The following is a 20,975-nucleotide window of genomic DNA, read 5'->3' as shown; positions in this document are numbered from 1 at the left end:
GGAGGCTGAGGCAGGAGAATGGCGTAAACCCGGGAGGCGGAGCTTGCAGTGAGCTGAGATAGGCCACAGCACTCCAGCCTGGGCGACAGAGAGAGACTCCGTCTCAAAAAAAAAAAACTAACCTGAAACAAATGAGCACCCATAGGGAAAAGACAGACTAAACTGTTATATGTCCATACCTTGTAATATAATGAAATTATTAGACAAATAAAAGTTACTATAATACAGCTATGACAAATAACTTGGGGAATTTCCATAAGGTGCTGTCCAATGAGAAAACCAAGGTGAAGAAAAATGTATAGCTATGATCTGGTTTTTTTTGACAGAAAACCCTCATAGAAAATATGATCCATTTTTTGACTAAAAATTCCTCTTAGAATATGTAAATGTTTATGATTATTCAAATATTTTAAAAACACATGAAAGAATATAAACTAGGTTGTCAACAAGAGTTACCCACAGGGGCAAGAGATGTGAATGAAGGACATAGGGGAAGAAGATGGAGAAGTCAAGCCAAAAAATAAAAAAGAAGAAAGACAGAAATAGTAAACAAAGTCTGTGATATGATAATATCCATGCTTTTAACATAAAATTCTTTGTATGTGTGCATAAAACAGAATTATTCAGAGAAGTCAATTTTAAAGTACAAAATGGCTTTTGGACATGGGGCTCACAATTTTTTCAAACAAACATCAACTTTTAAATATAAAATTAATTTCAGGGTTACTTAATCTTACAAAGAAAACAGAATTGCTGGTAGAATTGATCAGATTCCCAGGAAATGCATAAATTCTTACAGATGGTCCTGAGAACACAGCTTAACTGCAGACTATGTTAGTCAGTGTGCTTTCATGTTCAGCTGCAGAAAATAGAAATCGATCCTAAAAAAAGAAAAACCGATATCCACTGATAGGAATAAAAGAGGGAGACATTTACAGAATTTGTTAGCTCAGCTTTTAGTTAATCAAGCAGTCTATGGCACCTACCTTAAGTATTATCACGGATATGTTCCTGCATGGAAACCATGCGATTTTTGTCCTGGAGAACAAGAATGCCCAAATAAGCTCTTGAATGGTTGCTAGGGCTGCCCTGACAAGTATCATTCTCTTAAAATACGTGGAACAAACCACAGCCTTTCTAACAATAATATGTCCATATCTTTTCTGCCACAATAAGATGTTAGGAGTATCCCAAATAGTCCCCTGTAGAAAGTGCTGAGCACCTAATAAGTATTTATACATGTTTAAGTACTTTCATTACACCCCAGAAGCATTGCATGTTGTGGCAGACAGAAGGGGTATATAATCATGTAATTAGTCTGACCCCAAATTGGTCTGTTTGTAACAACATGGAGCACATAATGCCAATGTCAAATATAAAGTGTAAATAAAGGAAAAAAATGTATGATATCCATTCTGGATATCATATGAGGGAATTTTATTACAGAAGTCTCTTTGTAAATAGACATCACAATAGATGCCTTTATGATAAAGTGATTTTACCATAGGGTGAATACAGAGGAGCCCTAAATGAAGATTTTTTAAAAAATATAATTAGAGAACTTCAGATTCAACACTGTTCAAGAGAGAAATATTAGTGGCATGATGATGTAATAAAAGATGCTTAGGTTCTGGAATACCAAAAAACAGAGGTTGACATATTTTGGAAATTTCTAACCTCTGTGACTTTTAACAAATTACTTAACATCAGTCTCTTCATTTCTCATATGGGCATATGAACTCCGATTTTATACTATATAGTGAAATAAGTAAAACATTTTACTTATTTTTATATCATGGGACTTACAACATATCCTCAATATATTAGTTCTTTTTATTAATCAGAAAATTAAAACATGAAACAGAATGTGATAGAATATTTATAAATTTAATTAGCAACTGGCTATGAGTAATTTCCACTATTCACTTACAAATAATTTCACTGCTGCAGTGTTGTTTTGAAAAAATATTTAGTTTAGTTTTTTTTTCACATTTATGAACTATGAGATCAAAGTGAATTACTAATATGGGGTCCATTGTTATTAGTGGTCCAACACAATTTTCTTCCTCCTATGTTTTCTAGTAACATATTCCATGTCTCCTTTCTTGTTAGCACTACAATGGAGAAATGAGTGAGACAGTCAATCAAAGGACCTCTTCCACTGGTGACAGTGTTTGATTCGGTGAAGGGTATGAGGCCCATGCTAGGGTTGTCAGTCAGGCTGCCAGGTGGTCTAATGATTCCTGTGTGAAGAAATTTCATACAAGGAAGTAGTTACATGGTTTTGAGGGAGCTGAGACCCCAAATTAAAAAAGGGAAAAGAAACTCAGATATTAGCAACAGTGGTTAGGTGCCACCACCCCTCAGGCTGGAAGCACAAAGGAAGAGGTGATGTAAGTCACCGGAGATCAAGAATGGGTGCTGCCTTCTGGGAGCTGAATCCCTGGGGAGGTTGTTGCATGGGGACTAGGAATATAAAAGTTAGTCCATTGCAACAAGGCCTGAATCATGAGAAGATGTGGAAGCCACTGGATATACCACCTGAGGCATGAATGGGTGGGTGAGAATATTCTGGTGTATCCCTTACCCCTGCCCTCCATCGTCCCACCAGTGCATCTTATTTGCTGAACCCATCTGGAAAGGAGTAGGCATGGAAGTTGGGAAAGGCAATTTGCCAGAGATCCTATCTGAGCACAAATGGACACATACTTGACACATTAAAATAATCCTGGAGATCTAAACTGTTGGAGCTAGGGGTGGAAGACATGCCTTCTTGTCTTCAAGAAGAGAGCAATGTGTATGTCTGTAAGTACAGAGACATTTTCCATAGATCATCTGGGGAACCCACAATCCCATATACAGCAGGAGAAAATGAGTCCTTCGCAGAGTGAAGAGAGATCCAAGTCATGGTGGACAGGATAGGTATTGAGGTTATCATTTGAACCCCCAATCCACTTTGGCCTAATGTGACCTACTCCAAACTCTCGATTACATGAGCTAGAATATCTCATGTAAGCTATCTAAGCTAGATAGTATAGGGCTTTATCTAAGCTAGATAGTATAGGGCTTTCATCATTTGCAATAAAAAGTCTTGACTAATATAACCGTAATCATTAACTTTGACTATTTTAAAGAAGTACTAGAACAAATGCCTTGTATTACCAGTAAAATAAATGAAATTAAAGAATGCTTGTGGTTATGTATTACCAGTAAGACAAATTAAATGAATGTGGTTATGTTGACAGGCCTTTGTTGCCACAATACTGAATGAATTCTCTCTCTTTTATCTTGAATAAATAATTTAAATAAAAAACCCTCCTGAAGTTAGAAAAGTAATTCCCCTCAGCCTTTTAAGATAGAGGAGACAGTTGTATTCCTTGATTCATGTCTGGTAATCAGACAAGAAGAATGCAGATTAATGCCAGATGAAGGTTATCAAAACAAAAATTCACTACAAAGAAACAAAAATGAATCTGAAGTTCATCTACAGCTATAGAATATGAGATGCTAAGCAAAGCAGTGTTGTTCTACTTTATCCTACCTCAATAACTGAAGATTTTTAAAAAATAAAGTAAGCAAATAATTTATTGTTTAACTCATTTGCAAAAAAAAAAAAAAAAAAGGCACAGGAGGCCCAGTCAACTTCTTTATCTATCTACATCCTGAAACCTAATGTTTTGAGTTCTTTCTTCTTCCACTTCAAGCAATGCCTTTATCTTTTATTACTCTCCAATTAAGTGGAAAATAGACATAAATAAATGGGTTTTCCTTTATAGGACAGAAATCACTGGAAACCCAAAGTTGGTTAGTAGTTTTTGCTTGCTTGTTTGTTCGTTTTGACTCCCTAAAACTGAGAATCAGATCTTGTCAATAAACATTTTGTCTGAAGAATGAACTTATAACTCCAATCCCATAAAATTTGCTTCCATTTAATGATGTACTTTTTCCAGGTTGAAGTTTTCTGGAAATGAGAGTTAATTTTTCTCCAATCCATACAATGTACTGGTTGACAATTATATTTTTTAGCATGGTTGCATGCTAAAAAATGTCATATCTATTAGTCTGAAGTTCTCAAGCAGAGTATAAGTTCCTTAGGATTGAAACATGCTTTTCAGTCTGCTCATACACAGCAATACGTCTTCAGTGTAGTCTTTGACATGCGGTGTGCTCCATTTGCCCTCATATAAATTGAATTTTAATAAACTCTTGAGATATATAAAGAATTTATATATTTTTAGTCATGTGAGGTACTAAAAGCAGAGACATGAGAGTTTCAGCATTTTACAAAACTAATTTTAATGGTAATCAGCATAGGTGGTTAAACTTGATCAGAATCTCAATCTCTATCACTTCCAGTGATACCGTCATTTTATTCTTATTAATAATACTTTCGATAAGAACTAAAGGACTGCTTGTATTTAATGCAGAATTTTTTAAATTAAAGATTTTAAAAACAGTTTTATTTGTTACATGGCATGGAAATGATAAAAATATTTTTATTTTCTTGTAGAAAGCATAGCATACTATAGTGGTTAACAGTGCCGGCACTGGAGTTTGGGCTGGTTTTAAGTTTTTAATGCCAGCATTTATAAGCTGTGTGGACTTAGATAAGCTACTTATCCCCTTTGCATCTCAGTTTCCTCATCCGTTCCATAAGAATAAACTCTGCTAGGACTACCATCCCTACTCACCTCAAATGTTGTTTTGTGAGGATTAAATTATATGATGCTTCAAAACATTCAACATTAAAATGAAGGATCAGACACAAGAGGGTTATTGGTAGTGCTGTCTTGTATAACTTTCATCTTATTATCTCTTTTTTATGTGAATTTGAAATGTATTTAAAAACGTATTTTAAGATAATCTTGAACATTTTAAAGGTCTCTTAATGCACATACATTGCCAGATTAATTAGATACTCATGTGAAATTAAAGAAATTAATTTAGAATGAAATAGAGTCAAAGGCAATTATAGTTTTACATTAGGAAGGATATTTTTCAGTTTATCATATTAATAGGTCAAAATAGGATTACCTGGCTATGTACCATTAGGAATCTGATACAACTTTACATTCATTATTAATTAGAAAGCATTAATGGAAGAATATCTCCTTAATTTAGGACAAAGTATAACCTATGACTAAATTAAAGGTGAAATGGTGGAGGCACTTCCATTTTTAAAGCACTATACCCTTTCTAGTACCCAAAATAACCTTTTAGGACATATAATTACAAAATCCCATTCATAGTAGACACAACAATTATTAAAAACTTAGCAGGGAATATGCATTGCAAAAAGAAAAATGTAAAATTCTGCTGTGTATAAAATAATAGTTAAATACAAAAAGATATCTAATGTGTTGCCTAAATTAATCTACATATTTAATGGAATTCCAATGGCATAACAAGTTTGTTTAGTAGCTTAAAAATATTCTTCTAAAATTTAAATAATAATCATGTGAGATAACGTTACACTTTAAGAGTATGGTAGTGTACTGGTTTTCTGTTAATAGTGGTGAGTTATGGAAAATTGAGAACTCTCATCTGAGATAATAAAATTTACTACAAAGCCATAATAAAACACTAATGCTGTTTTTAAAATAACCAGAGCATGTAATAAAAAGAAAACCACAAACACTGATCACATTATATGTGATAATTTAGCATAAGAACAGAATTACAAATAAATAACAAATAATATATTATTCAATATATCATTTTAGGAAAACTGGAAAATTATCTCTAAATGTCACACAATACACCAATAAAATTTTCAAATGGACTAAAGGTTGAAATACATATAGAAATTTATGAAAATCATAGAAGCAATTATTTGTGTACAGTTGATCTTGACAGTAGAAGTTTGCCTACACAGTTCCTAATGCTAAATTCATAATATATTTGACAGTATAAATATGTTTCACTAGCAAACATAGAAGAAAAGTGACAAAATAGGAAAGATATTGTGTATGCATTCACCAAATAACTAATCCTTAATATTATAAAACAATGAAAAAGAAAATCACCATCATAATAAAAAACCTGGATAGGCAATTCACACACACACACACACACACACACACACACACATGGCAAATGATTAAATACATAAATAATTAGCTTCCTAATATTCAGAGAAAAATTCAAGTGCAAACATTGGTATATGTTTTCACTAATCATATTTGTATGTGTGTGTGTGGGTCTATAATGCGTGCATATATGAATGTATTTATACATACACAGAGAGAGAGAGACAGAGGAAGAGAAAGAGAGAGAGCCAGGATGGGTGGGGTGAGAGAGAGAGATTCAGACAGACATAAGAGAGAGAGAAAATACCTAACCAGTTTTGGTAAAGTGTTTGGTAAGGTGTTGAGGAAATATGCACTCACATATTAGAAGTGGGCATATAAATTGGTAAAGTTTTCTGGAAGTCAGTTAAAAACAATACTCTTTTAACTATGATTTCCACCTTTAGAGATTTGCTCTAAGATTAATCTATAAGTAAGTCATAAACAGAAGTAATCGTATTGGTGGAAAATTCTGGAAAACTATTATAATACCGAAATAGATCTAGTTAGGATAAAGTGTATACAAATAAATTGTGAAAAAATATATAGATTTTTTAAATCACCCAGAATTCTACTACTTGTTGAAATTACCATCTATAGAAAATGCATGTTTTTCTTTTTCCTTCTGGATCTCATTATACCACGAATTTAAGATTTTATAAAACTTGATGAAATTAATATAATTTTGCAAACTTATTTACAAATGTGAATATATTTTATGTCAATAGATACATTTATTCAGCTGTTTTTGTTGATTATATCATACTTAATTATGTGGATTTTCCAAAGATTATTCAACAAATTGCATAGCATGTAGGTTCTGCATACTTTTTCACCATAAGAAAAAATACTGCAAAAATCATCCTTAAAGCTAAAACTTTTTCCTACATTTCAGCTTCTTAAAGAAACAAAGAACTGTTAAATACATCAGTTCTAAATATTTCAATGTTCTAATTTACGAATAAATGAGAACGCTGAATTCCGATTTAGTAATAAATGTAAAGGTTAACGGAACTATATGAGGAGTTTGGGAAGTTACCTAGTTCATACTGGCAGTACTGTATGCATAAATTGAAATCTTCATGAATATCTGATATGAAAACTTATTTTTCAATAAAACTGAACCTGTTGAAGCAGACCCTAATTGTATTTAACAATCTTAATAATTGCTATACAATTGGCCTATTTCAGTTGACTCACGTTATGCTTAAGATGAAGAAAACATTTCATCAGTTGAATCTTTTTTAGTAAAAAGTCATGAACACATCAATCAAAAATAAACATATTTAGGAACTAAAGTAAGGAGAATTAAATGAGATAATTTGTTTAAAGCATTGAGCACAATGCCTGCCAAATGATAAAATGCTCAATAACACTCGCTATTCTGATTACTCCCATTAAGCAATGTGGGGGAAATATTGGACAAAGGCCCTGCCATCAAGGAGCTTAAAATAATTGTAATTATAAATTTCAACCATTTCCATACTCTCACTTCAAAGCTACTACAGAAGAGCTACTCTGTTGAAAATAATAATGTAGGCTGTGTTTATCCTTTTTGTACTCCATTCTTTAATTTTTCAAATAAACACTTGTTTATCAGACATTGAAGGGCATTTTAAAAACATATAACTTTTCTTATTAACGTTCATGAATTACTTAGTTAACTTAACTCCCTAGGTTTCCTTTTGCAGCCTCTCTAGCTTTTTGCCTCTTTATAAAAATCCAAGCCAAAAGTATGACATCGGTCTTATGTAACCATGATCTTAGCATAGCATTTCATTATAACTGATTAATGACCACTATAATGGGAAGCCTAATCATCAATTCTTTTGGCACGTAAAGAGTTCTTGAAATATATATCTATAAATGTATATATATCCGGAATATGTACTAATCTCTCCAAACCAAAATGATGGTTGTCATAGAAACAGCAAACAGCATAAAGTCGGATCTGACATAGCAAGAAGATAATGGACAGCATCTTTGGAGGAAATCATAAAATAGGACAGGCTATGTTGGAAAAATTATATATAATATTAATTGCCATGATTTATTCCAAACCAAGGTTCTCAAAGATGGAATTAAATACCCTAGCCTCTGATAAATTTAAAGTATATACATTTTCAAAAATGTGGGAGTTGTAGGCATTAGAACAAACTTCAAGATCAAATACAAATAACAGCCTGGCACGGTGGCTCATACCTGTAATCCTAGCACTTTGGGAGGCCTAGGTGGGAGGACTGCCTGAGGTCAAGAGTTCAAGATCAGCCTGGCTAACATGGTGAAACCCCATCTATACTAAAAATACAAAAATTAGTCGGGCATGGTGGCACTTGCCTGTAATCCCAGCTACTCAGAAGGCTGAGGCAGGAGAATCGCTTGAGCCCGGGCGGTGGAGGTTGCAAGTGAGCCAAGACTGCAAGATTGCGTCACTGCACTCCAGCCTGAATGACAGAGTGAGTCTCTGTCTCAAAATATATATACGTGTGTGTGTATGTGTGTATATATATATTATACACACATAATATATATATATACATATGTATATATGTGTATATATGTATAATAATTATACATATGTATAATATATATATACACATATGTATATATTCTTTATATGATTTGTAAGTAAAATATGTGCATTTTCCATCTCACATGATATTTCCATCAACATTACAATCCAATGGCATAAAAATATGTAACAGTTTATATATTTTGCATATCTACATGACACAATTAATGGGACCCAGCACAGAATGGGTCTCACTATGGAAATATCTAGTGCTTTTAGCACTCTATTTAGCAGTTGTCACCAGTTTTCATGCTTCTTTTTAAAATTGTTTTAATTGACTTTGAGTTTCTGATGTTTTCTTTCCTTTTTTTTTTTTTTTTTTGGTGATGCTAAGACTGTTGCAGTTGTACATTAAGGGTTGTAAAGAGACTTAAGAGTTCATTATATAAATCAGGTTTCATAAAATTTTATTCAAATGTCTAGAACTATAAATTATATAACTCAGTCTTTACTACTACTCCCTTATTATAATATTTGTGAGATAAAGGCAAATGCAACAAACTAAGAGTCCACTGTAATTTTCACTCACTGCAAATACTTTTCTACCTGAAAATTAAATATCATTAAAAAGATGGTTTTCCAAGTTTTTATGTGCTGGTTTTTGGTTGAATAGTAAGTTACATTTTTTGTTTTGCTATATTTATTCTGATTGCTCTTTCTTCCTTACATTTAAAAACTATGCTTTTGACCTTAGTCCAATTCTCAATGGAGTTCAGTATTTTTGAGACTTTAACTATTCCAGTTCCTCCAAGTCACTGTAGCCGAACATGTAAAACATATGGTACAATAATTCTGTGGCCCTAAAACATTCCCAGCTTATTTACAAATTCCTCAAACAAAAAAGAAGGATTTCTTTTTATATACAAACACGCACTTCCCAGAGTGAAAGGATTAAATATTATTGCAGCCCATTTAGAAATCGCACCGTCTCTCTCTCTCTCTTTTTTTTTTTTTTTTTGAGCAGGACCATATTTAATTCCTTCCTGCATTCACTTGCACACAAATACTCTTCCCCCAAGCTGTCAGAAAGCATCAGACTGCCTGATCTGCACAGTGAATTTCAAAATCTTTTGAGAAACACAAGGACATTTGCTTCAGGCACTGATTTCATCATCACCATCATAAACACCAAGTATAAAGCAATATCTCTGGTATTCAAACCAAAGCTAGAAGATGATGGTACTTTGAAGATGGTTAGTAGAATTTTAATCACCTAAATTTGTTTGGATGCATTTTTCAAGCCATGAGATTTTGCAGTTGGGCAATCATTTATTTATTGCCTGTGACCACTCCTAGATGGCCCCAAAGTAAGGGTGTGATTCTCTAACAAGAGGTTTATAAAATACAAACACTCTAAGATTTATTTGAAAATAAATTACACCGTCAGATGAAAATGTTTTGATCACTAATGTGAAGATGGTATCTTTAATATTTAATAGCAACTTTAATTCTTGTGCTCTTCATGAAATGTAGCTCCAATATCAATTCCACCTATGAACATCCTGAGTAAATAATAGATGTGGGAAATTTGGAGGTTTTCTATGATGTATTTTGCATTTCATGCTAATAAAGCCATATCCTTCAAATGATGTCAGCGACAGTACCATTAACATCACCAGGACTACCTTTATATTTAGCTTTTCATGACAGATATTTGAGAGTTAAAACCACAGTGGCTGTTGTTTTTCTAGATTCATTGTTACAGATAAATAAAATTTTATTTGAAATGTGGTCCAATTGTGCTTTTGAGTTTAAAGCCAAATTTAAATGAAGTTTGTTGGGAATTAAAACAAACAAGCAAATATAAAATACAACCCTGTCCCTAGCCAGTAAAGTTGAATATAATTACTCCATTCAGTCAGAAGCTGTGACTAAGTGAGTCCAATTGAAATGCAGGGTAAGTGGGTTTCTGAATTCTTGAATTATTGAACAAGTAATGCAAGGTCCTGGAGTTCAAGAGATAGAAAGATATTATCTTTTTTTCAGGGAGTCCAGGATATCCATTGATCCATCTGGCAAAAGTGGAATATACAAAGGTTTTACCTTTAAAGTAAATGAATTAACCCTTGATTTGTTGCTGCTGTTAAAGATTCACACTGCATACTTCATCTCACCCACTTTTCATTATAACATTTTCACGTTATCACAAGTAGCATTATGTCACCAAGACAAACCAATTTCCTTCATGTAAATGTAAAACAACATGTTTGCTGTAAGATATTTCCATCAATGTCAATGACATACAAGGAAAGTCTCAACAATCTGCCCTGTCACTTACTTACAGAAAGGGGAAGCAAAATGTTCTTTCATGCTCAAATTGAATTATCTGCCCACTATTTCATTTAGCTCATTGAATTTGTTCATACACTCATCACTAGCACTGTCCTAAAGTCACAAAAAGGCAAGAAGAAATGAGAAGCCAATTACATTTACCAAAAGATAGATTCATTCTATATAAGAGATGCTGGCATAAAAGATACAGCTATGTCTTTCACTTGATGATTTGTGTCCCTCTACTTAGTAGCCAGGCTTGTAACTGAACCATCAGAGAGCTGTGTAGTCTGGTAGAGAGGCAGACTCTAGGGATCTACATTAAAGTCCTCTGCCACCAGCTTACATTTTGATTCTTGTCAAATTACTCTCCCTGGACCTTAGTCTCCACATCTGCAAAATAAGAGAGTCAGCCTAGACACTCTCAAAGGTCCTACTAGTTCTCATAGTCTTTGAATTCAAAATGAGGTTTGACTCTTCACTATTAGTTTTTTTTTCTCAGTTATATACAGAGCACTAAATCCTCTTAAAAACACTAACATGGGTTTTCTTCTTCAATTTGCCCAACTTTATAAAATAATTAATAAAGTTTTGTATTTATGATCAGGCTAAGAGTAACCCATAGTGATAGATAGTCCTCTGTAGGTCATATTGCCATTTATTCTTTACCCTTCCTCCTCACTGTTTATCTCAAGTCATGGTTCTGATTACACATTCAATTACAAGTTGTTCAATGATGCATATCACCATTCCCTTCCAGAGGAATATTGACAAATGCTTCCCTCAAAACCCCTGAAAATTCACAAGGAAAAGTACATGAACAGCACCACAGGGAGAAAAAAAAAACTTATCAAACGTTGCAGTTGCCTTCTTTAATAGCCTAAGTATTCTCCTCTGACCACAGTGGATATATATGTGCTTTCTCCTTTCTAGACTAGAGTAATGGTGGTGAAGTGGAGCAGTTGTAACCACACATCAAAATAGTTATTAAAAAATAAAACCACTCTCCACTATACTGTTAACCTTCCAGGGAACTGTTCAGGTGCTCACAACAACTGCCTGACCTATAATTTTTCAAACCTCCCTAAACCACCAGAACATCACTTTCATCTGGAAAGCATCTTGAGCCATAATTGTAAGGCCTGATGGTGTTTAAATGTACATTATAGGTACTTTGTGAACTCACAAGCTATAGAAATCAATAAGTGTCTTGTATAGAGAAGTCCTGCAATTGATTTTTCCAGGAGAGAGCCAATTTGTAACTTTAGGAAAGTCATAAATACCTAGGATGTTGTAAGTATGTTGGCAATTTAAAAAAAAAAAATCACAGGGGTGTGGAAAACACTGCACTGCACTGCTAGATGAGGAAGTATCTCAAAGATATAGGGTTTTAAACTGATGATGATTTTTAGAAGTGGCTAAAGGAAAAGAAAAAGATTGAGAAATAGTAGGTAGCTCCTGCAGTGCTCTAGGACTGGAAAAAGAAGAGTTCTCCCAAGTACACAGAAAGGATATGAATAGAGTGCTCCTAAGGGTCTTGAATGTAAATATGTACTATTGCTCATCTAAGGGTAAGAATATCCAGTGGACTCATTTTCTCCAGCTTGTAAGATGTGTCAGAAAATAATTCATTCACTCAATAAAAAAACTGCAAGCATCATCTAGTGCTCAGTACTCCTCTAAGCATCATAGGTAATGGCTCAGTGGGAAAGGCAATGTCAATGCCATCCACAAGGTTACAGTTATTTGGAGGGAGGTGTGAAAAGGCTTTAGATAAATCCCAAACAAAACTTATCCTCTGAAATTCTACTCTCTGGCTATAACTTTTCCACGTAACTGGAGAATCATATCCTCAGAACAGCACCTGTATTCTCCCTTCTCCCAAGTGTTTTTATCTCCTCTTTAGATTTTTACACTTTCTAAAAGTTCCAAACAAAATAGGTTCTACTGCAGTCAAGAGATAAACGTTTTTAATCAAAATGATTCTAACAATGATGGAGAATTATGAACATCAAATAAAATTTTGAATTCTGGGAGAGAGGGAAGAGGATTAAAATAGGATCTCAGGTCACAGAACTACATTGGATGAACTTCAGTGTAATTTTTTTTAAATTATACTTTAAGTTCTGAGGTACATGTGCACAACATGCAGGTTTGTTACATAGGTATACATGTGCCATTTGTGCCACGTTGGCTTGCTACACCCTTTAAGGCTGTTTTGGTGAGTTTAAACTCCCCAAATACAAATACCCCAGAAAAATAATGCTAGAAAAAAACCATTGTGAAAACAGCCTCTCTTTAATGATACTCTTTTATGCTGAATAATTTTTACCTTTACTCATGGAATATAACGTCAAAAGGAAGTATACACCTATCATCTCATAAGGGGCTTTCACTTCATTTAGTTTTGCTATGCATGTTAACTTCCAAAATATAATTTTGAGATTCTTTTCCCTTAATAATTGAGGTTGAATGAGCACAGAGCTGTTGGAAAAGGATCACCTATTTCACAGCCTTCATATGTGCATCTGTTACAAAGACTGCAATTTGAAAATGGGTAGAATTTTAAGTTAGAACACATCATACTAACTTAGATGGTATTATTCACATGAACTGCTTGGGAGAAGCATATACATGAAGAAAGCTGCCCTTACTTGAGAGCATGAACCTGGCCTTGAGTCTGAGTTTTACCTGTGTCCAAATAACTATAGTATCTCAAGGTTTTCAAGGCCTTGATTTCACATAAGCAATCTTTTTAAAAACAAACATCATTTTCTCATCTAGGAAGTAAATGTATTACACTCAGCACTGTAAATATTCTGCAACTCATTGACCAATCTATAGAAGTTCAAAATGGCTTGACTGATTAGATTTCAAAAGATAGATTTATTTCAGCAAGCTGAAGGCACTCATTAAATTATTTTCAGTTGCTGTCTGCTTACCTCCGATTGGACTCATTTCTGCCTCCTACATACTCACTCCATAGAAATGAGTAGACGTATACTGCTGAAGTTTAATTAATCAAAATTATATCATGTTTTACAAATACTTTGGTATGATGAAGAACTTAAGAGCAGATACAGGCCAGTGAATTAAGCTAAAGCCCCCAAGAATGGCCCATGCAACACAATTTAGAGCACAACTGAAATAGAGCTTTAGATACTCACTGGTAAAATCATTAAAAGTGAACGATTGACACTATCAACACTCTCAGCACTGTCACAGCTGAAAACTTCATCATCTGATTCCTGCACTGAAGAGCAGGGTGAGGAGCCGTCGACTTCTTCAAACTTTCCCTTTAAAATTCCACTCATAGCTGCAGCGCTGTCACATGTACCTGTAATGGGAAGAGGAGCAATGGAGCTGCTGATTGGATAGTCAAAGTCTCAAAGTCATTTGGGAGGCTGTACATTTTTGAACCACACATACCACATTATCATATCCATGCAGAAATTATCCTTCTCATAATGTTAGAAAGCATTGAAAACAATTCTACCCTAAGTCATCATTTTCATTCTCATTCTGACAACAGTGTCCTATAAGAAAAAGAAAAAATTAAAAATATGAATATATTTGCTGCATAAGGAGATATGGCTTACTGTTTTGAAATGTCAAAATGGGAGTCAAATACACTTATTTGATTTGTTCTAGTAAATCGTGTATTGTCATTGACAGAGCCAGAGTTCAGAACAAAATAGATCACTCACTTGCATGCTGTCATATCCAGAGCATACTGATTAGGGTGCGTCTGTCTTGCTTGGGATTTCTTTTTTCTCAGGTATAAAGGCATCTACTTTCCTGGGGCTCTTTGTCCATCAAAAATCAAATTGGTTGCTAGGAATGGCGATACCTGCAGAATTTAGATGTCTTATCATGTCTCCAGCCAATTTAGCAGAGCTACAGGGAATACTCGAGTCCTATGTCAAGACGTTTAGCTGAATAGATTTTATACATGGTAAACCAGAGTCTTTAAATCTTTTATTGAATAAAATATTAATTCAAATCTCTTCACTCTCCATATTAACATGGTCAGTGAAAGCCAGTCATATGTAGCCTGATACATTTCTTAAAATTTATTTATGTCAATTTAGATGAATCACTAAACCTGAGAGTAGCAATTTCTTCATAGCTATATAGAGAAACAGTGAAGGTGATCATGGGTTGCAAACAAAGATTCCCACACTGGTAGGTAACCTCGATAAGTAAGTTGGGTCATATGTAATAGAATCATACTCATCTTAGTCTTCTCTTTTGTCCCGTTATTTGCAACAAGGATACCAAGAAATACTTCACCTGAATGAAAATGATAGCATAAGTACAATAGTAAACGACCTCTTATTCAAGGAGACAATAGGTAGCAAGAAGTGTGACCTGTAGAGAGCCAGAGAAAGCATGCTCAGGCCGAAGGCTGAAGCTGTTACTTGGCTCCAGGTCATTTTGCTCTAGGCTTTTCTTATTTAATCTCCTCTAACACTGGCCAATGCCCCATTCATATTCAGATTCTGCATTTTTCTTTCTCTTTTTTTTTTTTTTTTTTTTTTGAGACGGAGTCTCGCTCTGTCGCCCAGGCTGGAGTGCAGTGGCCGGATCTCAGCTCACTGCAAGCTCCGCCTCCTGGGTTTAGCCATTCTCCTGCCTCAGCCTCCCGAGTAGCTGGGACTACAGGCGCCCGCCACCTCTCCCGGCTAGTTTTTTGTGTTTTTTTTTTTAGTAGAGACGGGGTTTCACTGTGTTAGCCAGTATGGTCTCGATCTCCTGACCTCGTGATCCGCCCGTCTCGGCCTCCCAAAGTGCTGGGATTACAGGCTTGAGCCACCGTGCCCAGCCTTTCTTTCTCTTATTAATTTTGTTTACAAAGTCAAAGGAGCAATATTTAGACTGCATTGTAAATTAAATCCCAACTTGAACTGGCTCTACAAGATAGCCCAAGATTGGTTTGGATAGATAACTTGGAAGGGTTAACAGACTGGGGAATAAAAACATCTCTTCCCCATCAGCTTAACACACTATCTGAAATGCTCTTGACTAGAGATGCATCAGTTTGGGAAACAAACTTGTTTTACAAAAGACACCTGCACAATATATGATACCAAGGAGAGGTGACATCTTAAGCCATCAAATACCAGCATGGTGGTCCTATCTATACCTTTCTGGTAGTAAGAATCAAGTCTAACTGAAGGGATTTTTTTATTTTTTTAAGAAAGTAGCAAACTAGAGACTGACCACCCTCCTTGTGCCACTCATGGACATTATGCTCACCCTTGATTTTGGTAGGTAAAATTCCCTGGAGCATATTTATTCCATGTCTTTCTGTTGACCGACTACCTCTGTTTCTTTATTTTCTGCTTCCTCATATCCCCAGCTTATAGATGGCTTTGGCTTCTGACAGACTTACCTCTACCTTATCGTATCCTCATATTCTGTCGGCCTCTATGCTGAACACCAATGACACCTTTTTTTTTTTTTTTTTGTAGGGAATTTGAGTATCATCCTTTGATCCTTCGGTTGAGTATCATCCTTTGGCCATTTATGCTATTCTATAGAAAAGAGATCTAATTGTCTGTCATTTGTTTACGGGCCATTCATTACTCAGTAAACATCTACTGAGCTTTTATTATGTTCCAATGACCATTTTAGAAGCTGAGGAGTGACAAAGAAGCAACATCAACAACATTAAGTTTTGTTTTGTTCTTTGTTCTTTTTTTTTTTTTTACTCTAATGGTACTTATTACTGGGTGTTATTAGGGAAAGGAGTAGACAAATAATAAGAAGAAAAAATAAATTAAATATATAAACATCATATGGAGATAAATACTATTGAGGAAAATAAGCCATTAAGTGATATGGTGACTATAGGGTTGACTGAGCAAGAACATTTCGTTTTTAGTTGATCAGTGAACTAATGTCACTTCACCAAGAGGTAATAACATGGAGGAGGTGAGGGAACCAACAATTTGGACTTCTTAGGGAAAAGCAGTCTAGGACAAAGGAGTGGTGTGTGCCAAAGCCCAAGAGAGACACAATGGGTGATAAGATCAGACAGGTCTTCAGGGCTTGACTGTGTAGGGCCTTCAAGGACTTTGGCTATTTCTCTAAGTGAGATGAAAGCCACTACAGGTACTTAAAACGATAGGGTTTAAGTAGTATAGTGCCAAGATCTGGCTTACATTTTAAAGGGACAACTCATCAGCTTTTTATTTCATCAGAAAGCAGAGGGTCTACAATAAAGAAGGTAGCTTTGATGGGAAAAAGGAAAAGCCTAGTAGGGAGGCTTTAGTGGCTCCAATAAGCTGTTACAATCAGAAAACCTGACAAGTCACAGGGCTGAAGAAGTCAATAGTTCCTTTGGGGTGGGAGTTGGGGAATAAGAATTTAGAAAGCAGTTAAAGTGGGGGGAAGGTCAAAGTGTTTCCTAAAAGAATTTGGTTACTTAATTTCACGTAGTACCATCTCTGGTTTCTAGCTTTTTAATTATTTGATGATGGTGGAGGCACCTTGCCTACTAGATTTAAAATAAGAATCATCCAGATACTTTGTACCACTTGTGGTGCTACTGTGGCAAAATAACAACACAAATGTAAGCTTTCTTTTATCACTCTAAAGAAATATTTCTTTTAATTCAATATAGTAAAGACAATATGTGGATGGTGATCATTCTCAAGGATGTATTTATTGATGGGAAGATGGAGGCACGGAATTAATAACTATTTTATCTACCATTCACCCTAAAGTTATTTATTCAATATTTTTGAAAGTCAAATCACCACTACCTGCTATAATAGGGACTACAGGACTCCGGATCTGGGTTGACCCTGTTTGAAAGCCAAGCAGCCTGCACCTTAAAAACTCACTTGTAGACCTAACATAACCTTTATTCGGTTAGACAGACGCTCGTCTTGCAGTGATGTTTGACAGTTTTAGAAATATTGCAGGAAAGTTCTGAAGGACTGAAAGCTATTGTTGATTTTTTAAAATCAACAAAATGTTGTACCTTATGTTTATCAGTTATAGGAAACTATTTGGAAATTGTTGCATTATATAGGTGTTTAATTGATTTCTTTATCTAATATAAAATCAATGTAAATAATTTCTGTCAATGTGATGTATTTGGTCACATTTATACTTCTATGCCCTGTGATATATTTGGTCACATTTATACTTCTATGCCCTGGAAGCTCTGAAGATACTTGCACAAAGTCATTAGAGAAAGATTGAATTGTACAATTATATATCTAAGTAAACACAAAAATAAGGTGGAAAGAAATATTTTCCACCTTAGTTTCTGATAGACACAGTATCTATAACCACCTTGATCTTAGACTTCCATCCTCCAGAACTGTAAGAAATAAATTTCTGTTGTTTATAATTCTCCCAGTCTCTGATATTTTGTCGTGGTAACCAGAACTGATTAAGACATAGAATAATCACAGTTTGAATTAACATATTCAAATTGACAGTACAGTAATTTTAAACAAAGCTTAGGAGACTCAGAAAGAGAGAGAGAAAGAGCGAGAGCACACGAGAGAGAGAGAGAGAGATTGAGTGAGAGAGAAAGGAATTGTTTTATTCTAGTTTGTTTTCACCAATCTAATTCTGTAGTACACTCTGGTTGTACTACCAAAATTGCGACGTTTTAATGATTCCATGGCAATAGAAGCAAGATCATACAGGGAAAGGTAAATTGTGAGAGAGAATAGGATGCTATTCCCATTCAGATGTCTGCAGTAATAGGTGGGAAGGGAGGAAAACTATGGGAAAAGACAGTTATTATGAACATTCTTTATTGAGTTTGTCCCATCCACATAGTCAAACAAAAGTGATCATAAACAATATTTTTAAAACACCCTATAATACAGAATGCTCTTTCTGATAGTACATGGCTGGAAGAAACTGTTAGCAAACAGAGGGAAGTACAGATGACTTGATTTATATTTTCTAGCACTAAAAAAAGGTATTTGTTGTGTCTGTTAGAGGTCAGAAGTTCCTCAGTTCTCCTCCAAAGTCCCCTCACAAGCCCTGTGTTGGTCCAAAAAGATGATATCTTATTAGGTTTTTAAAATAGATCTTCTGTAATCCCAGGACTTTGGGAGGCTGAGGCAGATGCATCACTTGAGGCCAGGAGTTTGAGACCAGCCTGGTCAACCCCATTTCTACTAAAAATACAAAAATTAGCCGAATGTGGTGGTGCATGCTTGTAATACCAGCTACTTGGGAGGCTGAGGCATAAGAAAATTTGCTTGAACCTGGAAAGCGGAGGCTGCAGTGAGCCAAGATAGCCTGGGTGACAGTGGGACTCTGTCTCAAAAATAAAATAAAATAGCTCTAATGGGGGTTGTTGCATTATTACTGACTCTATATACAATAATTCATTTTAAGATGTATATAAAATACAATTTTCTTACTAGTATTCCTAAGATAAGAATTGTTACAATTGCTATATTTATTCAATAGAATGCTATGGTATGAATGAATGGTTGAGTCCCATAAAATTCATATGTTGAAATTTTAACCCCCAAGGTGGTGGTATTACGGGGTGGAGCTTTGGGGGCATAAGTAAGTGAGCATGGTGGCTCACATCTGTAATCCCAGCATTTTGGAAGCCAAGGTAGGCAGATCATCTGAGGTCATGAGTTTGAGACCAGCCTGGCCAGCATGGTGAAACCTGGTCTCTACAAAAAATACAAAAATGGGCCCAGTGTAGTGGGGCATGCCTGTAGTCCCAGCTACTCGGGAGACTGAAGCACAAGAATCGTATGGACCCAGGAAGTGGAGGTTGCAGTGAGTCAAGATCATTCCACTGCACTCCAGCCTGGGCAACAGAGCAAGGCTCCATCTCAAAAAAAAAAAAAAAAAAAAAAAAAAAAAAAAAAAAAAAAAAAAAAAAAAAAAAAAAAAGCACATCTCATAAATTTGAGATCTGAGAGGCTAGAGCTGGAAAAAAGTCTTCGCAGAAAAAAAGAAAAGAATCTGCACTGTTACTACTAATTTGCCTTCCTGTATATAGGGAAGCAGTACTGTGTACTACAATAATACTTACACTGGGCAAATCATTAAATTTCCTGGGGAGATTTTTAAAAATATATACAGAGTCTCAGAAACCACCAGGAATCCCTGGCACGGTGAAATGCCAGTTGCTTTAAAACCCAGTTTCACCATTTCCTGAATAGGATCTCTTGAGCAAGTTATTTAATTTCTCTCAGTCTAAGTTTTCTTACCTGTCAAATGGGGCTAATAGTAGCGATTTTATTTTATTTTATTTTATTCTTCTATTTTTATTTTAGGTTCAGGGAGTACATGTGCAGGTTTGTTACACGTGTAAATTGTGTGTCATGGGTGCTTGGTGTACACATGGTCCCATCACCGAGGTAATGAGCATAGTACCCACTAGGTAGCCTTCCAGTCCACTTTCCCGCACTCTGTCACCTCGAGCCCTCCCCAGTGTCTACTGTTCCCGTCTCTGTGTCCATATGTATTCAATATTTAGCTCCCACTTATAAGTGAGAACATGCGGTATTTGGTTTCCTGTTCTCGTGTTAGTTTGCTTAGGATAATGGCCTCCACGTAGTTATTTCATAATGCCAGAATGTGCATTGTAGGTGTTCTAATTTCCATACTCCCCACCCCACTGGTACATATTTTGTATTCCAGGATGCCTTGTATTGAGCTAAAAACAAAAATCATACTCTAAAATCTTGTCTGGGTGTGTAATCTAGCCAGTTTAGCATAAAGGAGAACTATAAATCAGGACTGAGGGCTCACACCACACCATTTCCACTTTGAGGTAGGAATTAACAGAGGCAGCACAGAGCACTAGGAAAGATGGTGCAAAGTCTTCCTGTTGAGGATGCCCTGGGTGATTTGGTGGGTAGGCATGATCAGTTGGTGTCAGAGCACGTTGCTTCCCTTGTCAAGTAATCCTGTCTTGTCAAAGCCCACCTCACACTCCAGGAAAGATGCTGGTGCTCCCTAAGCAGTCACCAGCAGTCTGGTTTGAACTACAGTAATCTCAGGGGGTTTGTCAGGGTACATTCCCTCCCTTGTCAAGTGACCGTATCTTGCCAAGA

General features: G+C 35.3%; 1 protein-coding gene across 1 annotated transcript in view; it reads right to left on the bottom strand.

Annotated features, from left to right (window-relative positions):
• CSRNP3 (cysteine-serine-rich nuclear protein 3) overlaps positions 1 to 20,975 on the bottom strand; it is a 214,296-nt gene that overhangs the window by 181,825 nt on the left and 11,496 nt on the right. Inside the window, exon 2 of the mRNA XM_011958025.1 lies at positions 14,079 to 14,248. The gene's annotated coding sequence lies outside the window, so the exon portion shown is untranslated. The remainder of the gene's footprint in view (positions 1 to 14,078; positions 14,249 to 20,975) is intronic.

The sequence above is a fragment of the Colobus angolensis genome, unplaced genomic scaffold, assembly GCF_000951035.1.
Source record: "Colobus angolensis palliatus isolate OR3802 unplaced genomic scaffold, Cang.pa_1.0 Scaffold456, whole genome shotgun sequence".
Taxonomy (NCBI): Eukaryota; Metazoa; Chordata; class Mammalia; order Primates; family Cercopithecidae; genus Colobus; species Colobus angolensis.
This window is presented reverse-complemented; position numbering and strand designations above follow the sequence as displayed.